At 47.9% G+C, this 20,756-nt stretch overlaps 1 protein-coding gene and 1 long non-coding RNA gene across 4 annotated transcripts in view; one reads left to right on the top strand and one right to left on the bottom strand.

The window, feature by feature from the left end:
- The window catches only part of LOC119965251 (sodium/potassium-transporting ATPase subunit beta-1-interacting protein 1-like), an 840,540-nt gene that overhangs the window by 722,864 nt on the left and 96,920 nt on the right, over positions 1-20,756 (bottom strand). The gene's annotated exons all lie outside the window — the stretch shown is intronic.
- Positions 16,435-20,756, top strand: part of LOC119965269 — a 34,617-nt gene continuing 30,295 nt past the window's right edge. Inside the window, exon 1 of the long non-coding RNA XR_005460480.1 lies at positions 16,435-16,514. This is a non-coding gene — a long non-coding RNA (uncharacterized LOC119965269). The remainder of the gene's footprint in view (positions 16,515-20,756) is intronic.

Here is a 20,756-nt window from a genome sequence, read left to right as displayed (position 1 = left end):
CTGGTAGTGGAAGCGTTGCAGGTGCGGCGCCGATTTTCCTGTAACACAAGTCCACGGATTCTTCATTGGCGTCTACACTTTCGCAGAAAAGGAGAATCCAGCCCTTTATTTTTACAGGATGGTATTAAGAAATGCTCTTTTTGATGTCAATGAATAGGGAGATGATGAGATCAAGGAGGTTGGCAGACAGAACACATTTGCATTATTGGTTTTGACATCCACATTCCCGTACCAGCCTCCCGGACAGGCGCCGGAATGTGGCGACTAGGGGCTTTTCACAGTAACTTCATTGAAGCCTACTCGTGACAATAAGCGATTTTCATTTTTTCATTTCATCAGACTGTTCGGAGACCCATTTACACTCTTCCCAATTTTCCCCATGCATGGCAATAGGACACTAATTTGGTTGTCAAGTCGAATGTCAACTCTTACCTGGGAAAGATTAATTGTTACTCTCGTCGCAATTAGCAAATAAATTTGCTTTAAATATGATTTAGGGACTTTTTGATTCCTCCCTCTGACATTAGTCAGGACAAAGTTTTGCAGGTTATGCTATCATGCTCCCGTGCACTCCCCACTGGCCTCTGAACAACCTGAATAACTTGCTGGGATTTACAATTTAGTAATCCTAAAAGACATCCAGTGTTGGACAACTTTTATTGATGACTGTTTCACTTCGACTGGATGTTTCCACATGCCGTCATTTTTCACATTACAATGATTCTGCTTGTTTGCCACCCACAATTAATTTGCCCCAGTCTCACAATCAGCTTGCAGTGATCACCAGCACTGTAGCTTGAATATACAATTAAAAGTACCACCTGCCTTCTCATTTCAAACACAGAAGCAGTTCTCAGTCGAACAAACCTACTGCCCCTAACAATATTGGACATACTGAGTTGGCACTGTGGCAAGCACTGCTGCCTCACAGCGCCAGGGACCCAGGTTCAAACACGGCCTCGGGTTACTGTGTGGAGTTTGCTCTTCCTCCAGTGTCTGCGTGGGCTTCCTCCGGGTGCTATAGTTTCCTCCCACAGTCCAGAGATGTGCAGGTTAGATAAATTGGTCATGTTAAATTACCCCCTTAGTGTCCAAAAGATTAGGTGGGGTTATTTGGTTGTGGGATAGGACGGGGAGGGGGGGGTGGGGGGGGGGGGGGGTGGGCTGACTAGGGTGCTCTTTCCAAGGGTCTCCTTCTACACTGAAGGGATTCTATAATTCTCTGAAACCACCGAGCACATTTGATAAGCGGAGCCAACATTATATAAGTTAAACTAGAATAACATAGAATGTACAGCCCAGAGATACGCTGTTCAGCCCTATTAATCCTCACTGGTATTGATGTTTAAGAGGAGCCTCCTCCTAGCACTCTTCATCTCACCCTTTGAACATAATATTCAATCCCTTTCTCTCTGTGTTCATCCTGTTGCCCCTCAAATTCTCATCACCTCTGATGCACCTGCTCCCTTTCCAACAGAACATCAAAGTTGATAGGGGGCGATTTAACTAAATGGGAACAAAGTCCCATAGCGAACGTGTTTAGATGTGTGTTTCCCTGCGCTCACTGGGCTGAGAAACACAATGCTATGTTTAGATAGGGGCCCTCAGCACATAGCCCCATTTTCTGCACTGAGGAGCACCCCTCGCCGGAACTTCCCCCCAAACCCCAATTCACTATGAGAGCCACCCCCACCCCTCCATGTCCCATGCCCCGTATCTCTCCCTCCCCCCACCATCCACGCAAGTCACCCCGACCAGATTGCCCCATGTGGAAAATGCCAGCTTGGCACCTTGGCAATGTCAACCTGGGCCCTGTCAGTGCCACCTGAGCACCGTGGCAGTGCCAGGCTGGCATTCATGTGGCACTGCCAGGGTGCCTGCTGGGAGTGCCAGGGTGCCCAGGTAGCACCAGCAGTGCCAGGGTACCATCTTGCCCAAAGGGCATGCACGTGGGGGTCTCGGACTCCCTGCAAGACCTCCACAAATACCATTCTGTCTGATCCCCGTTTATGGAGACCAGCACTGAACGGCACTCATCCAAGGTCTCAGAGGCAAAGGAGATTGATCCCAAGGCCTCGGGAAACTGCATATTAGAGTGAAGCTAGCTGTCTCATTCTAATATGCAGATTTGTCAAAAAGTGACCCCACCCAAAATGGGCAGGATTTACATCGTAACGCCTCGCGAGATTGCGTTCGACCTTGAGGCGTTGAAAGTTGGGTAGTTCCCGGGGGTGTGGTCTCCCAGCTTCTATCGGCCACATTGCGCCGCATAAAGCTGTGTTTCAGGCGCAACATGGCCGTTCAATCACACCCAACGTTTCTTCCGAGGCACATTCACAAATACAAATGAAGAAGTCTTCAAAATAGGGACACATTTCAACCAGCCACTTCTGACCACTTCCAAAATATGTCTACAGCATTAAAAGTGAAACCTTCCAACATTTCCAATAAATTGCGCTCGAGGAATTTATCAGTCAAATAGTCACTTATTGAACTTTCTCATACCAAACAGATATTTTCATTAACAGTTTACTATATTAATTTGGTTTGCCTTTGAATTATTGCTTCTCTCACAACACTTAGTCTGCTGACCAAACCTTTAAAAAAAGACAATTTTACTTCAAATCTGACATCATAGCTTAAGGCACAAAAAATGACAGAAGGAGACTGAGATGCTGAGAAAAACTAGAAAGAGGAATTGGGACTGTGAGCAGATTATGACCAAGTCTGTGAACTGGAATTGGAATGAGATACCCTTTGGCAAAGATAACTCATTAACAGGAGGCAGACCAACACCTCTTGCTGTCAATCAAGGGATTAACACATTTTCTTTCTCCCGCAAGGAATTCCATTGAGCATTGGGAAGAGCCAAGCTAATACTTTATTACACCAACAGGCAGATGGTATATCATCTTAAATTTAACCAATGAATCATGTAAATGCATTAAGTCTGTCTGTCAGTTCAGTGCCAGTAAAACTTTCACCATATTTCTTGGCTGCATTTCATGCCAACACCTATTCAGCTGCACGTCAGTGCTGGCATATCCAGAGCAAGAGAATTTCAGGGACAAACAGTAACCTAGATATCAAATATATTGAAAGGAAAGAAAAAGCAGATCCTCTGCATTACATTCACTGATTCATACACTATTGGAAATGGTGCAGATAATAGAGGGCGCGATCTAACGGAAAGGTTTCTAAGTGTCATTTGTGGCGGTTTGGCTGGGAGTATCTCCCTGGCTCTGTCAGTGAGTTTCCCACCACTAACCACACTTAAGGCATTATTTAATCAAATGGGAATAAGTCCCACAGCAAGCGCATTTAGCCGCAGGTTCCCCCGCACTCACAGCGCCGAGAAACACCCCGCTATTTAATATGTCCCTGTTAAAGGGGGCCTCAGCAGAGAATGTGTGGCTGAGGGCTCACATGACCCCATTTTCTGCACCGAATAGCTCACCTTGAGAAACTCTTCAGTGTAGCAAGACATTGGGATGCCATTTAAAAAGGCGTCCCAATCTCTGGAGCCCCCGGCTTCCCCTCCCCCCAGCCCAACTCGCTATGAGGGGGTCGGTCCCTGGGCCCCCAGGCAATCTACCCAAAAGTCGCGCAGGGAACACCCAGCCTGATCGTGCGACAGCTAGCCTCACTCTATTATGCAGTTTCCTGAGGTGTTGGGCTCAATCTCCTTCACCTCGGAGAGCGCCATTCAGTACCATTCTGCACAAATGGCGTCTCCCAGGGAATTGGAGGCCCCCAGATGTTTGCCCTCTGAGCAGGGTGGCGCCCTGGCACTTCTAGTGTCACTGGACACCCTGGCAGTGCCCCTGCCATCTGGCAGTGCCACTTGGGCCCCTTGACATTACACAATGGGTTGAATGGCTTCCTCTGTGCTCTACATTCTATAGGCTTCTTCAGTGCTATATCATTCTATATGCTTCTTCCGTGCTATATCATTCTTTCTGCTTCTTCCGTGCTATATCATTCTATAAAAGTGAAAGCATTGCATTTTGTGGAGTACACATCATTCATTGAAATTAAACAAGACTTATTTAGGTCTGGTGCAAATTGCAAATTTAACCACCGTAGATAACTAAATCGAGATTGATGAGAAAAACCAGCCAGACCAAGATTGAGTTGACAGTTAACTACCCAATGCCTGATTGGGCAAGAACAGAGAAGTGGTTGAGCATGTGAGTGACTATAACTGTAGCCAGAGCAATCACACCAAAACTAAAAACAAACCAAATTCTTCAGACTAAATTCTGACCCACAGTCTGAAAATCAAATAAATTCTGTTTTATGTATCCGTGAATACGTTCCTGCTGGTTCTGCGTCACGTTTAGTGACATCAGCAGAGTGTTTGCACGAAATTTGGGCAGATCACCACCTTTGATTGTAATTTTTAAAAAAAAATTTAGAGTATTCAATTCATTTTTTCCAATTAAGGGGCAATTTAGTCTGGCCAATCCATCTAACCTGCACATCTTTGGGTTGTGGGGCAAAACCCACGCAAACATGGGGAAAATGTGCAAACTCCAAACGGACAGTGACCCAGAGCCGGGATCGAACCTGGGACCTCGGCGATGAGTGACACCTCTTAATAAACCTCTCATCATTTTTTACAAGAATCCAGAGTGTGGACACCTCCAGATATTTCCTCTATGCAGTAACAAAGAAATATAATACACTGTTTGAATGCACCTAGGACATTTCTTTCAAACACTTCAATTCAGTACTAAGATTTAGTCCCAGTGGTTTTAAAATAGGCAGAATTCTACCTTAGCAGCAGACTGTAGCAAATTGCACATTGCATAGTGTAATAAACCTGGCTGACTTACTGTGAGCAACACCACATTAGGTCAGTTAGCTAGCGCATCATACAGCACAGGACAAGGTCATTCAACCCATCTTGTCTATGCCAGCCCTTTGAAAGAGATGATGTGGAGATGCCGGCGTTCGACTGGGGTGAGCACAGTAAGAAGTCTTACAACACCAGATTAAAGTCCAACAGGTTTGTTTCAAACACTAGCTTTCGGAGCACTGCTCCTTCCTCAGGTGAATGAAGAGGTATGTTCCAGAAACATATATATAGACAAATTCAAAGATGTAAGACAATGCTTAGAATGCGAGCATTTGCAGGTAATTAAGTCTTTACAGATCCAGAGATAGGGGTAACCCCAGGTTAAAGAGGTGTGAATTGTCTCAAGCCAGGACAGTTGGTAGGATTTCGCAAGCCCTGGCCAGATGGTCGGGGGTGAATGTAATGCAACATAAATCCCAGGTCCTGGTTGAGGCCGCAATCATGTGTGCAGAACTTGGCTATAAGTTTCTACTCGGCGATTCTGCGTTGTCGCGCGTCCTGAAGGCCGCCTTGGAGAACGCTTACCCGGAGATCAGAGGCTGAATGACCCTTGACTGCTGAAATGTTCCCCGACTGGAAGGGAACATTCCTGCCTGGTGATTGTCACGTGATGTCCGTTCATTCGTTGTATCAGCGCCTGCATGGTCTTGCCAATGTACCACGCTTTGGCACATCCTTTCCTGCAGCGTATGAGGCAGACAACGTTGACCAAGTCGCACGGGTATATACTGCGTACATGGTGGGTGGTGTTCTCATGTGTAATGGTGGTATCCATGTCGATGATCTGGCACGTCTTACAGAGATTGCCATGGCAGGGTTGTGTGGTGTCGTGGTCGCTGTTCTGAACGCTGGGTAGTTTGCTGCAAACAATGGTTTGTTTCAGGTTGCGCGGTTGTTTGAAGGCAAGTAGTGGGGGTGTGGGGATGACCTTGGCAAGATGTTCATCTTCATCGATGATGTGTTGAAGGCTGTGAAGAAGATGTCGTAGTTTCTCCGCTCCGGGAAAGTACTGGACGACGGAGGGTACTCTGTCGGTTGTGTCCCGTGTTTGTCTTCTGAGGAGGTCGGTGCAGTTTTTTGTTGTGGCGCGTTGGAACTGTCGATCGATGAGTCGAGCGCCATATCCTGTTCGTATGAGGGCATCTTTCAGCGTCTGTCGATGTCTGTTATGTTCCTCCTCGTCTGAGCAGATCCTGTGTATATGGAGGGCTTGTCCATAGGGGATGGCTTTTTTAATGTGTTTAGGGTGGAAGCTGGAGAAGTGGAGCATCGTGAGGCTATCCGTGGGCTTGCGGTAAAGCGAAGTGCTGAGGTGACTGTCCTTGATGGAGATGAGTGTGTCCAAGAATGCAACTGATTTTGGAGAGTAGTCCATGGTGAGTCTGATATGGGATAAAAATTATTGATGTCATCGTGTAGTTGTTTCAGTGATTCTTTGCCATGGGTCCAAAGGAAAAAAATGTCATCGATGTATCTGGTGTATAATGTCGGTTGAAGGTCCTCTGTGGTGAGGAGTCTTGTTCAAACTTGTGCATGAGGATGTTGGCATATTGAGGTGCCACAGTAGAAAACAATACAATGAAATCTATTGTCAACCTGTCGGACTACATCCTTCAACCAGACGAAATCGAAGTCCTCAGCAGAGGGCTCAATTTCTGCACCACTACCAAAATGGACTCCATCAGTCTCGCGGCAGACACAGAGGAATTCATCAGGCGAATGAGGCTCCGGGAATTCTTCCACAGACCCCAAGAGGCCGACAGCGCACCCAAGGAGACTACCAATGAACCAGAACAGCAGACCGAGAGATCTGCGGTGCGGCAACCGAAGAGGAAAGAGTTGAATTGGACCCCTCAGGAAGGCCGCTGCCCTAGACTCGACATGCATGCTCAAGCCGTCAGGAGTCGCGTCAATGCCAGATTCATCAGTCGCATTCACAAGACTGCTCCGAACGTCACCCAAGCACAACACAACGCCACCCGTGCTCTCAAGACCAACCACAACATCGTCATCAAACCAGCAGACAAAGGAGGGGCCACCGTCCTACTGAACAGAACGGACTACTGCAAAGAACTATACCGACAACTCAACAACCAGGAACACTACAGGCAGTTACCTGCAGATCCAACCAAGGAACACATCCGCCAACTCAACAGACTGATCAAGACCTTGGATCCAGATCTTCAGAGCACCCCACGTGTTCTCATCCCACGTACTCCCCACATTGGAGGTCTCTACTGCCTCCCGAATATGCACAAGACCAACACACCAGGCCGTCCTATAGTTTCAGGCAATGGGACCCTGTGTGAGAACCTCACTGGCTACATTGAGGGCATCTTGAAACCCATCGTACAAGGTACACCCAGCTTCTGTCGCAACATGACGAACTTCCTACAAAAACTCAGCACCCATGGACCAGTTGAACCAGGAACATTCCTCGTCACAATGGATGTCTCGGCACTCTACACCAGCATTCCCCATGACAACGGCATTGCTGCAACAGCCTCAGTCCTCAACACCGACAACTGCCAATCTCCAGACGCAATTCTGCAACTCATCCGCTTCATTCTGGATCATAAACCGTCGACAACAAGTTCTTCATCCAGTCACACAGAACAGCCATGGGGACCAAATTCACACCTCAATATGCCAACATCTTCATGCACAAGCTTGAACAAGACCTCCTCACTGCACAGGACCTTCAACCGACGTCGTACACCAGATACATCGATGACATTTTTTTCCTTTGGACCCACGGCGAAGAATCACTGAAACAACTACACGATGACATCAATAAGTTCCATCCCACCATCAGGCTACTCTCCAAAATCAGTTGCATTCTTGGACACACTCATCTCCATCAAGGACGGTCACCTCAGCACTTCGCTTTACCGCAAGCCCACGGATAGCCTCACGATGCTCCACTTCTCCAGCTTCCACTCTAAACACATTAAAAAAGCCATCCCCTATGGACAAGCCCTCCATATACACAGGATCTGCTCAGACGAGGAGGAACGTAACAGACATCTACAGACGCTGAAAGATGCCCTCATACGGACGTCCAACGCGCCACAGCAAAAAACCGCACCGACCTCCTCAGAAGACAAACACGGGACACAACCGACAGAGTACCCTTCATCGTCCAGTACTTTCCAGAGTGTAGAATCTACGACATCTTCTTCGCAGCCTTCAACACGTCATCGATGAAGATGAACATCTTGCTAAGGTCATCCCCACACCCCCACTACTTGCCTTCAAACAACCGCGCACAACCTCAAACAAACCATTGTTTGCAGCAAAACTACCCAGCCTTCAGAACAGCGACCACGACACCACACAACCCTGCCGTGGCAATCTCTGCAAGACATGCCAGATCATCGACATGGATACCACCATTACACATGAGAACACCACCCAGCAGGTACGCGGATACTCGTGCAACTCGGCCAACAGTGTCTACCTCATACGCTGCAGCAAAGGATGTGCCGAAGCGTGGTACATTGGCGAGACCATGCAGACGCTGCGACAACTAATGAATGGACATCACGCGACAATCACCAGGCAGGAATGTTCCCTTCCAGTCGGGGAACACTTCAGCAGTCAAGGGCATTCAGCTTCTGATCTCCGGGCAAATGTTCTCCAAGGCGGCCTTCAGGACGCGCGACACGCAGAATCGCTGAGCAGAAACTTATAGCCAAGTTCCGCACACGAGTGAGGCCTCAACCGGGACCTGGGATTCATGTCCCATTACATTCATCCCCCACCATCTGGCCTGGGCTTGCAAAATCCAATAACTGTCCTGGCTTTGAGACAATTCACACCTCTTTAACCTGGGGTTACCCCTATCTCTGGATCTGTAAAGACTTAATTACCTGCAAATGCTCGCATTCTAAGCATTGTCTTGCATCTTTGAATTTGTCTATATACATGTTTCTGGAACATACTTCTTCATTCACCTGAGGAAGGAGCAGTGCTCCGAAAGCTAGTGTTTGAAACAAACCTGTTGGACTTTAACCTGGTGTTGGGAAACTTCTTACTGTGCTCTGAAAGAGATACCAATTTGTCCGACTTGGCTGCAATTTTCTTTTTTTTTTATAAATAAATTTAAATGACCAAATTCATTTTTTTTCCAATTAAGGGGTAATTTAGCATGGCCAGTCCACCTACCCTGCAAACCTTTAGGTTGTGAGGGTGAGATCCACGCAGACACGGGGAGAATGTGCAAACTCCACACAGACAATGACTGGGGCCGGGATCGAATCCGGGTCCTCAGTGCCATGAGGCCTGCAATTGTCTTTGCTGTAATTGTTTTGCAAAGTATATAATCAATCCCTTTTGAATCTCCCTCCATTGCCATTGCAGGCGGCACATTCCAGATCATAGCACACCAAGTTCAAAAAAAGTCTCATCACCCCCTTGGGGTTTTTTAGCACTTATTTTAAATCCATGCCTTTTAGTTACCCACCCTCCTGCCAGTGGGAATGGTTTTCCCTGTGTCACTTGACCAATGTCCCCCACAATTTTGAACATCTCTCTTAACCTAACCTTTTGATGCTCCCAGAAGAATAATTATAGCTTCTCCAGTCTTTTCACGGAACTGAATTCCCTCAGCCCTCGTGCCATTCTTGTAAATCTCTTCTCTGAGGCTTTGAGATCGTCCCTAAAATGCATCCCTAATGTTGGACACATTACCTACTCCAGGCAAGGTCTAACCGGCGATCAAGAAAATGTTCACTTCATTTTTGTTTCATATTATCTGATTCCATTACTAAACCCAATAATTATTTATTTTAAAAAACCTATGAAATTACAGGTGACTGTGGAAAGAATGTTGTCATTTCAAATAGCATAGAAAAAATGGAGGAAGTGAATGAACCACTTTTCCTCATTACGCAATCCTTTCCATAATGGAGAGAATTTGTTTGTTTCAGTTTTCACTTCAAAACTGTCTTCAATCTTAGCAAGTAATACCTTGGAAACCTTACACTACAGGAAAATGTGAGCTGTTCCTGCATACATTACAAATCCTGGCAGGTACAATTAGTTTTCATGTCCCAGTTTGGCTTCTTCCATTATTAATGCTGTATCTGTCCTGCTTTGTCATCCATTTCGGTGTAAAACAAGTGCCTGATTTGTTATCAAACCTATATTAAAATTACCGATTGAAAACAAGTCTGGAGAGTACAAAAAACAATTGATTGCAATTTTTGTTTCCCAGCTAATATGTAATTTGCTTACTTGCAGGCTGGTCATATGGAAGTGCACACACATTTTATGCTTTAACCTTTCATTTTCACTTGGCTTGGTTGACAGGGGCTACAGATTTTGCTAACAAGGTTGGACTCTCCAGCGAGGAGATGAGCAGCTCTTTGTGTTTTACATAATAGGAGCAAAGTAGAAATGCTTATCACAATGAGATGAGGACTTGAAGTTTAGCATGAGTGTAGGACTGCAGGTGCTGTGCAGTCCCTCCAACTCCAGGGTTCAAATGTTGAGTTATTGTTTGACTGTTTTACCTTTTCAATAGCTATGCCGTGTTAAACACAGGGAAGGAACAATAAACGGAACACTGATAATTGTCACAAGGCCGAGTCCAATCGCCACACAGCATTCCCAGAAAGCTCTTTTGAGATTCCCATGGTGAGGAAAGATCTTTTTTCATTTTCCCTGGAGGCTGATGCTGATGGATGAGACAGCAAGGTCACACTCCCATCCATCTAAACTTTAACAGCTAATGTTGTGCCCTAGAACAAAAATTAACTAGTCTGCTGTCCCGGTGACAGATTGATCCATCAGTGCAGCCACAGTCATGGTTAGATCTGTGGATTACCTTTTAATGAGGAAACACCAAGAGGGAAACCAAGAAGTTTACAACTGTTTGCAGCTCAGATACCTCAATAAAAAACACTGTTCAACTATGCATCTGCTGTGTAATTTTCTTTACCTTTGGGGAGGTGGGGGTGGATGGCAGGATGGAACTGAAGTTTGTAGGAATATACCCAGCAGAGCAGAGATCATTTCACAACCACCAACCCCTCTTAAAGGTCTCTTGCTTTTAAATTAAGACAACCACATGAAAAGTCATGGTCCATGGTGAAAGGAAGATACCATTTTGGAAACGTACGAGATGCAAAGTGAGATTCGGCAAGAAGACATGTTTCAGGTAGCAAGTACTGAGAGTGAAGTTTGAGTAGGGAAGAGCTACAGTGAGTGAGATGGTGGGCAGGTGGGAGAGCTGCAGGGAGTGAATCAGGGAAGGTGGGAGAGCTGCAGGGAGTGAGGTGGGGGAAGGTGGAAGAGCTGCAGTGAGTGAGGTGGTGGGCAGGTGGGAGATCTGCAGGGTGTGAGGTGGGGGAAGGTGTGAGAGCTGCTGGGAGTGAGGTGGTGGGCAGGTGGGAGAGCTGCAGGGAGTGAGGTGGTGGGCAGGTGGGAGAGCTGCTGGGAGTGAGGTGGTGGGCAGGTGGGAGAGCTGCTGGGAGTGAGGTGGTGGGCAGGTGGGAGAGCTGCAGGGAGTGAATGGGGGCAGGTGGGAGAGCTGCAGGGAGTGAGGTGTTGGGCAGGTGGGAGAGCTGCAGGGAGTGAATGGGGGCAGGTGGGAGAGCTGCAGGGAGTGAGGTGTTGGGCAGGTGGGAGAGCTGCAGGGAGTGAATGGGGGCAGGTGGGAGAGCTGCTGGGAGTGAATGGGGGCAGGTGGGAGAGCTGCAGGGAGTGAGGTGGTTGGCAGGTGGGAGAGCTGCAGGGAGTGATTGGGGGAAGGTGTGAGAGCTGCTGGGAGTGAATGGGGGCAGGTGGGAGAGCTGCTGGGAGTGAGGTGGTGGGCAGCTGGGAGAGCTGCAGGGAGTGAGGTGGGGGAAGGTGTGAGAGCTGCAGGGAGTGAGGTGGAAGCAGGTGGGAGAGCTGCAGGGAGTGAATGGGGGCAGGTGGGAGAGCTGCTGGGAGTGAGGTGGTGGGCAGGTGGGAGAGCTGCAGGGAGTGAGGTGGGGGAAGGTGTGAGAGCTGCTGGGAGTGAGGTGGTGGGCAGGTGGGAGAGCTGCAGGGAGTGAATGGGGGCAGGTGGGAGAGCTGCAGGGAGTGAATGGGGGCAGGTGGGAGAGCTGCAGGGAGTGAATGGGTGGCAGGTGGGAGAGCTGCTGGGAGTGAGGTGGTGGGCAGGTGGGAGAGCTGCAGGGAGTGAATGGGGGAAGGTGGAAGAGCTGCTGGGAATGAGGTGGGGGCAGGTGGGAGAGCTGCAGGGAGTGAGGTGGGGGGCAGATGGGAAAGCTGCTGCGAATGAGGTAGGGGGCAGGTGGGAAAGCTGCTGGGAATGAGGTAGGGGGCAGGTGGGAAAGCTACTGGGAATGAGGTCGGGGGCAGGTGGGAAAGCTGCAGGGAGTGAGGTGGGGGAAGGTGTGAGAGCTGCTGGGAGTGAGGTGGTGGGCAGGTGGGAGAGCTGCAGGGAGTGAATGGGGGCAGGTGGGAGAGCTGCAGGGAGTGAATGGGGGCAGGTGGGAGAGCTGCAGGGAGTGAATGGGTGGCAGGTGGGAGAGCTGCTGGGAGTGAGGTGGTGGGCAGGTGGGAGAGCTGCAGGGAGTGAATGGGGGAAGGTGGAAGAGCTGCTGGGAATGAGGTGGGGCAGGTGGGAGAGCTGCAGGGAGTGAGGTGGGGGCAGATGGGAAAGCTGCTGCGAATGAGGTAGGGGGCAGGTGGGAAAGCTGCTGGGAATGAGGTGGGGGCAGGTGGGAAAGCTACTGGGAATGAGGTCGGGGGCAGGTGGGAAAGCTGCAGGGAGTGAGGTGGAAGCAGGTGGGAGAGCTGCTGGGAATGAGGTAGGGGGCAGGTGGGAAAGCTGCAGAGAGTGAGGTGGTGGGCAGGTGTGAGAGCTGCACGCAGATCTTAAAAAAAGCTAATTCAAGGGATGCGGGCATTTATTGCCCATTCCTAATTGCCATAGATGTGGTGATCCTGAGCCAGCCTTTTGAATCACATGTTATATACATGCCCTTATGTTGCTGTTAAGTAGTTCCAGTATTCTGATCCAGCAACAATGAAGGGATAGTGATATATTTTAAAGCCAGCATCCACCTGTTGAAGTGGCACATGAAGTTGGAGGTGTTCCCATGCACTTGCTGCCCCTGTGGAGGTAGAAGTATCGGGCAGCACGGTAGCATTGTGGATAGCACAATCGCTTCACAGCTCCCGGGTCCCAGGTTTGATTCCGTCTTGGGTCACTGTCTGTGTGGAGTCTGCACATCCTCCCCGTGTGTGCGTGGGTTTCCTACGGGTGCTCCGGTTTCCTCCCGCAGTCCAAAGATGTGCAGGTTAGGTGGATTGGCCATGATAAATTGCCCTTAGAGTCCAAAATTGCCCTTAGTGTTGGGTGGGGTTACTGGGTTATGGGGATAGGGTGGAGTTGTTTACCTTGGGTAGGGTGCTCTTTCAAAGAGCCGGTGCAGACTCGATGGGCTGAATGGCCTCCTTCTGCACTGTAAATTTTATGAAAGTCACAAATTTGGATGGTGCTGTTGAAAGAGCCCCTGGCGAGTTGCTGCAGTGCATCCTGTCAATGGTGCACACTGCTGCTACTGTGCATTGCTTATGGAGGGAGTGAATATTTAAGGTGGTGGATGGGCTGCTGATCAAGCGGGCTGATTTTTCCTAGATGGTGTTGAGTTTCATGAGTGTTGTTGGAGCTGCACTCATCCAGGCAAATAGGGAGTACTCTATCACACTAATTGCACCTTATAGATGCTGGACAAACTTTGCAGAGTAATAGGTACTTCACTACACAAATCCCAGCCTCTTACCTTCTTTGGTAGCTACAATATTTATAAGGCTGGTGTAGTTAGTTCTGATCATTGATTGAGGATTTAACAATTATAATGATGGGAAGGAGAGATGGCCTGATTCCCTTGTTCAATATGATCATTGGCTGGTACTTGAATGTCACATGGCACTTATCAGCCTACACCTGAGCGTTATCCACTTGTTGCATGTGGACATGGGCCATGTAGAGAAGTGAATGGAATGGAACAGAACATTGTGCAACCATCAGTGAATATCCTCACTTCTGGGGCGGGATTCTCCGACCCCTCGCCGGGGCCGGCGTCAATCCCGCCCCCGCCGTGTCCCGAATTCTCCACCACCCGAGATTCGTGGGGGGCGGGAATCACGCCGCACCGGTCGGCGGGCCCCCCGCGGCGATTCTCCGGCCCGCGGTGGGCCTAAGTCCTGCCGCTGACAAGCCTCTCCTGTCGGTGGGAATCAAAACACCTACCTCACCGGCAGGATTGGCGGCGCGGGCGGGCGCCGGGGTCCTGGGGGGGGCACGGGGCGATCTGACCCTGGGGGGTGTCCCCACGGTGGCCTGGCCCGCAATCGGGGCCCACCGATCGGCGGGCGGGCCTGTGCCATGGGGGGCACTCTTTTTCTCCTGCCTTTGCCATGGTCGTCACCATGGTGGAGGCGAAAGAGACCCCCTCCCCTGCGCATGCGCCGGGATGACGTCAGCAGCCGTTGACGCTCCGGCGCATGCGCAGACTTACGGTGGCCGGCAAAGTCCTGTCGGCACCGGCTGGCGTGGCGCCAAAGGTCGTTCACACCAGCCGGCGGAGCGCCAACCACTCCGGCGCGGGCCTAGCCCCTCAATGTGAGGGCTAGGACCCAAAAGGTGCGGAGACGTCCGCACCTATGGGGCGGCCCGACGCCGGAACCCCCCGCCCCGCCGGGTAGGGGAGAATCCCGGCCCTGATCTTTATGATAGGGGAACGGTCATTGATGAAGCAGCTGAAGATGGTAGGGACTAGCACACTACCCGGAGGAACTAGGACCGAGCTGATTGACCTCCAACAACCATAAATCATTCTTTTAGTACTAGGTATGACTCCAGCCAATGGAGAGTTTTCTCCTGATATCCATTGATTCCAGTTTTGCTGGGACTCCTTGATGCCACACTCGGTCAGATACTGACTTGATGCCAGGGCAGTCACTCTCATCTGCTCTCTGGAAATCAGCTTATTTTTACCCATATTTTGACCAAGAACGCAATGAGGTCTGGTGCTGAATGGTCCTGGCAGAACCTAAAATGAGCATTGTTTAAAAAGTGCCATTTGATAGCACTGTTGACTGCTCAGTTCCATTACTTTACTGGTATCTGAGAGTAAACTGATGGAACAGTAGTTGGGCAGATTAGATTTGTTCCTCTTTTGTTGTCAGGTTATAAACTGGGAAATTTTCCATTTTGTGGCATAGATGTCAATGTTGGAGCTGTATTGGAACTGCTGGGACAAGGCTAATTCAGGAGCAAAAGTCTTCAAAGTACGAGTGGGCATGCAGGAGGGGGAGCATGAATAAACCAAATTTGATGTCCTGGAAAACAGAAGTTACGAGTATCAGGCTGTGCAGTGAGTTTCAATTTTGCCATTAGATTTCCAGAAGATAATCAATTAGCAAACCCACTATAATGTTCAATTGCTAAGCATTTGATTCTGTCTGTCTGTTGGCTGCTCAGTGCACAATTATTTTCACTTGGGTGTGGTCACTTACTGTACGTAAGCTGCTATAACCATGAGAGAGCGGACATTTTACAGCACTGAGTAAAACTCCTGTTGCCCACAAGGAAGCTTTAATATTATCTCTGCTTATCTCCGAGGTCTAAAACAAAACACCCACCACTTTGAATTAATACAAGCCACTCACGACCTTGGAAACATACCACCGTTCCTTCAAGATCACTGGGTCAATACCTTGGAACTCCCTCCCTAACTGCACTGTGTGTGTATCTACAACACATGGGCTGATCTGTGTTCAATTCTGGCCTTGGGCAACTCTGTGTGGAGTTTGCACATACTCCCTGTGTCTGCGAGTGTTCCTTCAAATGCTCTGGTTTCCTTCCACAGTCCAAAGATGTGCCAATTAGGTGGATTGGACATGCTAAATTGCACCTTACTGTCCAAAGATGTGCAGATTAGGTGGGGTTACGGCAAAAGGACAAGTGAGTGGGCCCAAGTAGGGTTGCTCTTTCGGAGAGTCGGTGCAGACTCAATGTGTCGAATGGCATTCTTCGGAAAAGTAGGCATTCTATTCTATTTTATTCTTAAAGCTGCTCACCGCCACCTTCTGCTAAATGCTAGTCTAGCCAGTGACACCCACATCCAGTAAGAAGTGAATATTTTAAAAAAACTCAAAGCAGAAGTGGTCAGGGACCAGATGCACTTTCAATGGCCTTTACAGTCAGGGAGAGGTGGTGGAGGTTAAAAAAAAAGCAAGAATCAGGTTAAACAGGAGGAATTTAAAGAATCATGCATGCTGTGTCCATTGTTTCCAGCCAATTTCAGAATTATTTCAACCAACTGTAGAAACATTCTGATTTGTCAAATCAAATGGGAGCTAAACATTTCACCAGATGTCACCATTGCCTCTGCATGAGTTCATCTTTGCTATGAATTTTTCATTAATGCAAACTAAGCTTTTCGCTCTCTGTTTTATGAATACATTTTTCAAAAGTTCTGCTGATTAGTTTTATAGAGTGGCCTTGGTTTTCAGTATCTGTCGCATGAGAAATTCTTTGTCCTGTAGAACACTGCCATGGGGAAAGAACAGACTGTAACTGCAGCTTTGGAAGAGACACACCAGACAGAAAAACAGTCCAAAGAGGATATAGACAAAGATGTGACAGGTATTGTGTCTGCAGGGCAGCAAAGATATTGAGTATTATGAAAGGGAATGGAGCATTCCAGCGATTTGTCATATAATGCCTCTATGAGATGATATAATGGCCAAGGTAGCTTCACACTGATAATTAGTACCCTGTTTCTGAACACATTGACAATAAGTGCATGCCAGATGGAGATTTTAAACTCATTAATTATGCTGCTTTCTTTGTTCTAGTCTCTCAGTTCATCATAACTACCCTGGGATATTTCAGAGGCACATGTTGTATGTTCTCAACTCAAAAAAGCCTATCAAATGCTAAACACACATATGTCTCCACATATTTTCACCTTTCTCAAAATATTTACTCCACCAGGTTCCCAGTGATGGTCATGAAGTCATTTGCACCAGTTCAAGGAAAATTAGGCCATTCAGTCCCTCGAGTCAGTTCTGCCAGTTGAAGTTGAAGGAAAGGGTGTCAATCAAGCGGAGAGCTTAATCCTGGAAGGTGTTAAGTGTTTTGAGCGTTGTTGGAGCCATATTCATCCAGGAAAGTGGAGAGGACATGAATACAAGAGGAGTAAGGCCTTTCAGCCTCTTGTCAGCTCCGCAATTCGATGTCATCTGGCTAATCTGATTGTGGCCTCAACTTTACTTTCCTGTCTACCCCCCAAACTTCCTCATTAATCAAAAATCCAATTTACCTTTGACTATATTCAATGATCCAGTCTCCACTGCTTTCTGGGAATAGGAATTACATCCACTAATGGCCCTCAGAGAAAAGAAGTTCTCTTTATGCTAATCTTAAATGGGAGACCCCAAATGTTTAAACATTGTCCTCTAATTCTAGACTCCCCTAGACTGGGAAACAACCTCTTAGCATCCATGCTGTGAAGTCCCCTCAGGATCTTACATGTTTCAGTAAGATCATCTCTCATTCTGCTAAACTCCAATGGATACAGGCCCAACCTGCTCAAACTTTCTTCAAAAGATAATCCTGTCATCCCAGGAATCAGTCAAGTGCACTGTATTTGAACTGCTTCTAATGCAATTACATCCTTTCTTAAATAAGGAGACCAAAAATGCGCTCCAGATGTGGCCTATCTAAGGCTCTGTACAGCTGTATCTTGATTCCACTCGCAACAAACACCAACATTCCATTTTCCCACTTGCTGTATCTTTACACCAACATTTTGTAATTATTTTTGTTTACTCATTCATGGGATGTGGGCTTTGCTGACTGGGTCCTTGATAAACACAGACAATGATAAACCTTGACAATATCATGGCAAGTACAATTTGGTCCTTTAAAATATTGAAATCTTATCGACATCACAGGTCATCCTATAGTGGTCAAAACCAGTTGAGATGAAAGATAACTGATCGGAAATATTAACTCTTATTCTACCTCCGCAGGTAAAGCCTGACCTGCTGAATAGCTCCAGGATTGTCTGTTTTTATTTCATAAAAGCATTGATCAGATCTGGCACTGCCAACTCAATGGGCGAGTACACCACATGGTCTGCTGCTGAGTCATTTGGCAAGGAAGGGGCTGGGCGTGATTGCTGAAATGTGCCAAGTCGACTGCTCTCAGTCAAAGTGGCAGCAATGGGCCATGTTTACTTTACAGTCTCAGATCAGTGGAAAGAAAACACAACATGGAACTTCAGATCACATTTGAACATTTCATGACCTTGTAATGGTGTACATAGAGGTAGTACAAGCACATTAGGTGTGCGATGGTGTATATAGAGGTATAGCACAAGCACATTTGTTGCTGGCAATTGATCGATGCTCTTTGAGATTTCACACAAAAATTAAGTTTTGAAATTCATTCCTGGAGTGTGGAATCACTGCCATTTATTGTCAATTCCCAATTACATCTGAGGGAGTCAATTGCCCACTTCAGAGGACAGTAAAGAGTCAGAATCAAACCACATTTGTACGGGATTGGAGTCACATGTAAACCAGGTTGGGTAAGGGTGGAGGTTTCCTGACAGTGTTGAGTGAGTTAGATCTTTACACCAGCCCAACAGCTTCATGGACATTTTATTTCCAGACCTTAAAATAGCTGATTTCAAATTCTCAGATTGATACAGTGGGATTTGAACTCCTGTTCTCGGGGTTATTAATCAAGGCCGAGCATAACTACTATAATATTCAGAGGTATTCACCAAGGTTTTGCAGATATTCAGTGCCTCTTGTGCAAAAAGGGGTACAAATACACGGGTGAATCAGAATCGGCAATAATGCCTAATCCTCCCACAGCTAACTGATGTGCCAGCTTTAACATTAACAGAAGTGGAGGGCAGCTGGTAAAACAGGGCACTATGCCCAGCGTGAATCATTGTCTTCAGGACACGGCGGAAGGAAATTGCTTGGGGCGGAGAAGAGAGAGACACACACAGACAGAGAAAGAGACAAAGAGCAAGCGAGACAAAGAGAGCAAAAGATAAAGAGAGCGAGAGACAGAGAGAGCGAGAGACAGAGAGAGAGAGACAGAGAGAGACAGGGAGAGAGAGACAGGGAGAGAGAGAGAGACAGGGAGAGAGAGACAGGGGGAGAGAGAGACAGGAAGAGAGAGAGACAGGGAGAGAGAGACAGGGAGAGAGAGAGACAGGGAGAGAGAGAGACAGGGAGAGAGAGACAGGGAGAGAGAAAGACAGGGAGAGAGAGAGACAGGGACAGAGAGATACAGGGAGAAAGAGACAGGGAGAGAGAGACAAGGAGAGAGAGAGACAGGGAGAGAGAAAGACAGAGAGAGAGGCAGGGTCAGAGAAGCAAGACAGAGAGGCAAGGAGAGAGAGATAAGAACAGAGAGGCAGGGACAGAGTGAGGCAGAGACACAGAGAGAGGCAGAGACACGCACAGGTGCACAGAGGGCAGAGAGAGACAGAAACAGAGAGAGAGGGACACACAGACAGACAGAGAGAGAGAGAGACAGGGAGAGAGAGAGACAGGGAGAGAGAGAGACAGAGGGAGAGAGAGACAGGGAGAGAGAGACAGGGAGAGAGAAAGACAGAGAGAGAGGCAGGGTCAGAGAAGCAAGACAGAGAGGCAAGGAGAGAGAGATAAGAACAGAGAGGCAGGGACAGAGTGAGGGAGAGACACAGAGAGAGGCAGAGGCACGCACAGGTGCATAGAGGGCAGAGAGAGACAGAAACAGAGAGAGAGGGACACACAGACAGACAGAGAGAGAGAGAGAGACAGACAGACACAGCAACACAAACGGACAGAAACAGAGAGAGAGAGGAATACACACACATACAAACAGGGATATAAGGGCCACAGAGGGAGAGGACAAACTCAGAGAGGGACACATACATACAAACACACACACAAATACATTCAGTTGTAAAAGACATTGGAGTCCACTGCAGGCTACAACATATTCTTTGGGGGAAGGATGGGGAGAGGGAGGTCTGAATTATTTGTAAGAAGTCTTACAACACCAGGTTAAAGTCCAACAGGTGTGTTTCGAATCACTAGCTATCGGAGCGCAGCTCCTTCCTCAGGTGAATGAAAGGGTGGGTTTCAGAAACACATGTATAAAAAAAGACATTGACTTTGTCTCTATATGTGTTTCTGGAACCCACCTCTTCATTCACCTGAAGAAGGAGCTGCGCTGCGAAAGCTAGTGGTTCGAAACAAACATGTTCGCCTTTAATCTTCTTACTGTGCTCACCCCAGTCCAACGCCAGTATCTCCACATTCTGAGTTATTTGGTTGGCTGGATGATTACCATGGATCAGATTGGTGCTCACAGCAAGGCACAGGGTTCAATCCCCATCCCAGCTCAGGACCTGCCTCCTTGCCCTGACCGGGGTGCAGGCTTTGGCACGGTGGACCAGACCTATCTTCTGGCAGAGAACTCAGTGAAGAGGTAGTTGTTCAGTTGTAGCAAAAAGATGCCATTTCTCTTTCCTTTTTTCTACCCGCCTCTTTGAGAAAAGGGACCTACTGTTGATCAGGAATTCATATCTATTCATCAACTCTTGAAGTCATATTGCACAAAAGATAGATGAGGTTTGGGGCAGGATGGGGGGGGGGGGGGGGGGGGGGGGGCATGCGGTGAGAGTGGTTAGGATGGAGAGGAGCCAAGACATGAACCTGTGTGTGAATTTAGATATTAGCTCTGAGGAAAGGCATAGGAGTAAAAAGAAAAAGTACAATTTGGAGTTGTTGCCTTCAGGCATCTCCTCTGAAGCCGGCACCACATCCTTCAAGGAAGAACAGAGCCTTGAACCCGTAACTGCACACAGATTGA

The sequence above is a fragment of the Scyliorhinus canicula genome, chromosome 1, assembly GCF_902713615.1.
Source record: "Scyliorhinus canicula chromosome 1, sScyCan1.1, whole genome shotgun sequence".
Taxonomy (NCBI): domain Eukaryota; kingdom Metazoa; phylum Chordata; class Chondrichthyes; order Carcharhiniformes; family Scyliorhinidae; genus Scyliorhinus; species Scyliorhinus canicula.
Note: the sequence above shows the minus strand (reverse complement) of the source record. Positions and strands in the feature narration are given on the sequence as shown.